The 3,503-nt window shown below is 34.5% G+C and overlaps 1 pseudogene; it reads right to left on the reverse strand.

Moving 5' to 3' along the window:
• Window positions 1-559: 559 nt before the first annotated feature.
• LOC127679755 (olfactory receptor 484-like) lies at window positions 560-1,503 on the reverse strand (annotated as a pseudogene).
• Window positions 1,504-3,503: the final 2,000 nt, after the last annotated feature.

Raw genomic sequence — 3,503 nt, forward strand, 5'->3', positions numbered from 1 at the left:
GCTAGAACTGGTGGATGACTACAAATAAACAGGGTTTTCAGGACATCAGAAATGATTGCAAATATGGATTCATATAAGCACTTTTGGCATCAACATGCTCAAACCAGAAAAAAATCACAGCACAGAGGAGGAACATGAGCATGAAGTCCACAGGTAGCTGAGGAGTGATTAGCAACTTAAGACTTCCAGGAGGAAAGTAAATTATCTATAAGGACATTGCCCTGGTAGGCTACCTATGCTGCGTTAAAGCCTAAATTCCTAAATTGCACAAGATGAATTTGGTAAAAAAATATATTTGAATGTGCAGAAGAGAGAGATATACTGAGAAGAGTTTGAGAGGAGCTGTACATGATCAAAATATTTTATATAATGTTCTCAAAGACTTATTAAAAACTACATAAAATAAAATGCAATAAAATATAATATCTATATGTACTGGGAGAAAAATGAGATTCAGGCAAAAGGAATAACAAGAAGGTGAATTGCCAACCTCAGATGATGGTCACACTTGTCTTGGGTAATTATCATTATTATATTGAATTTTACAAACCAGGTTACCCTAAGAAAATATTTTCTTTCCCAGATGTCTCTTCATAGCACCCTTAATCTCATTATTCCTGAGGCTGTAGATGAGGGGATTCAACATGGGGATCACCAGTGTGTTAGATATAGACAACACCTTGTTCTGATCAGTGGAGTAGCTGGACTTGGGCATCACATAAATGAATATAGCAGTTCCATAGAACAGAGTGACCGCAGTGAGGTGGGAGGTACAGGTCGAGAAGGCCTTCTGTCGACCCTCTCTGGAGTGCATCTTCAGGATGGTGATGAGGATATAAGTGTAGGAAATGGTTATGACAAACACTGTTAGCATAGTAACTGCACCAGCTGAAAATGAGATAACAACTACAGGGACAGTGACATCAGAACAGGAGAGCTCAATCAGAGGAGCAAAATCACAGAAAAAGTGATTGATTCTGTTTGGTCCACAGAAGAGAATGGATAAAAAAGAAAGCGTGGCAAAGGAAGCACAAAGAAAACCTCCTAGATAAGATCCTACAATCAACTGGATACAGACTTGTGTGCACATTTTGATGGAATAAAGCAGTGGGTTGCAGATTGCTACAAAGCGATCATAAGCCATGACAGCCAGAAGGAGGCATTCAAGTCCCCCAAAGAAAGCAGCTGAGCCAAACTGTATAGAACAACCAAGGTAGGAGATGGTATTTTGTTTTACCAAGAAGTTAACTAGCATATTGGGTGTGACAGAAGATGAAATGCCTATGTCAACAGAAGCCAAGTGACTGAGAAAAAAGAACATGGGATAATGGAGTTGGGAAGAGACATTAATGAGAAGGATGGTGCTGAGGTTCCCAAACACAGTCACCAGGTAGATGCACAGAATGATGATGAAGAGGATGGCTCTAAGAACTGAGTCATCAGTTAAGCCCAATAAAATGAACTCTGTACAGCAGTGTGGTTCCCATCCTCTAGGAAAGCCATGGAATAGTGTAGCTAGTGCTAGATTAAGGCTATGATGAAGATATTACAAAATGGAATTTATAAATTGGTTACTTCAGTTCATTTAATAGAACATTATAAACTAATATATTATTCAAAACATTGAATCACTTACTGATATTTTACTAGCATCATAATTATTTGTACATTTATGTGCAGTAATTACTTCAAAATGATTTAAGCACAAATGCCTGAAATGAGGTATAAATAATAAATAACTTTTATTTACATTTACTTATAATGAAATATAAAAGATTGTCATTAAGGCTAAAGTTTAAAATTATGAGAATTGGACCAGTAAAACAGCTTGGTAGGTAAAGATTCTTGCCACCAAGTTTCACATGTTACAGATAGAGTTTGATTCCTGGAACCCACAAGATGGGAAGGAATAAGCAATTACTGAAATTTGTTCTTTGTCAGTCACACATGTGCTGTGTTATCAGTACCCCGTTACACAAGTAAATAAATATATAAATACACCAATAAATTCATAGATGAATAACTATAAAATAATCTGTATCTTAAGAATACAACAATGTATTTGTTATTAGCTTAACAAAAGAATGAATTATAAAAGCATAGAATTAAATAATGAAGTCTTAAGTTATTGCTATTATTGAATGATTACTACATTACTAGCCCAGGATATAAAATAACTTGTATGTTTTCCTATTTTTATTTCTTTGAAGTTACATTGTTCCTTTTGTCATTTCTATATTCTAGCAGACAAATATTTTAAGTTAAGTAACAGACTCTCAAAAATACAAAGTAATCAATTTATGGAGATTCAGTATCAGCTCAGTTATTAAGAGCACTTGGTGAACTGGCACAAAAAGGGTTTAATCCTCTGTGTTTTCTGGCGAGAGTCTGTTGTTCCAGTTCTGAGGTCCCAGTACTCTCTTGTGGTCTTCACAGTCACCAGGAATACATGTGCTACAATGTGTTCATTCTGACAAGAGTCACACACAAAATAAAAATGAGAAATCTTTAAAAAGAGAAGTAGATACAAACCCTGGTTAGACCAAACTCAGAGTACTCCTTTTAGTAACCAGGCTATAAAATAATGGGTGGGCATACAATTGAGGCTATGATAAATTAGAACCAGTATCAGAGGGGAATTTCAGCTCTCAGATGCGTAAGACAAAGTCTGTAAAACTGAATAAAGATTATGTTAAATTTACAAATCTGACTTCCAGTTGTAAACTCATTCAATATTTTAAAGTCTTCTAAAGAGGTAATTGTTCTTTAAAGTAATTTGAAATATCAATTTTAACAGGTTTTATGAATATATAGCACATTATTAGTTACTCTTTAGACACACCCATTCCTTTTCCAGTGTAACAGTGTTTTCTAACTGAAATATTTTGGAATGAATTCTCATCATTTTCAACAAAGGTCAGTGCTCAGTATTTAAATTCAAAAGTTAAAAGATTTCTAAAGACTCACTCAGCAAAGGGCAAATAGGCTGTCATTTCTCACATTCTATACTTACGTTCTCATTTGTGTGTCATGATGTCTCTGAGGCAAATACATTCACTTCATAAACAACCAGATCCTTGCACAGGATATCTCCTAACAGTAAGCCGACAAAGTGTTTTAAAGCTAGTGAATATGTTAGCCTGTTGGTGAACTCTACATGTGTACAGATTTGAAGGTCATGTTGATTTCTGGTCTTGCCAACATATGGATAAAAAGGAAATCTATAAAAATTTGCTTTTATGCCGATTAGTCTGATCAGTTTATTCATGAAATACAAGGAAATTCTATGAAAGTTTCTGTTCCCCCCTTCTGTTATACAACTTCATAATTCCATCTGACATATTTCTATATCATGGTTTGAAATAAGATACATATAAAAAAAGTATCTCCATTTACCAACAAACTCTTACCTCCTTAAATAAGAATTCATTTTAAAGTAAGAATTCAAAATTTTTAGATTTTTACAGATATAAATCTCTTTCCAACTGTCATTATTTATCCCT

Source organism: Apodemus sylvaticus, chromosome 1 (genome assembly GCF_947179515.1).
Source record: "Apodemus sylvaticus chromosome 1, mApoSyl1.1, whole genome shotgun sequence".
In the NCBI taxonomy this organism is placed as follows: Eukaryota; Metazoa; Chordata; class Mammalia; order Rodentia; family Muridae; genus Apodemus; species Apodemus sylvaticus.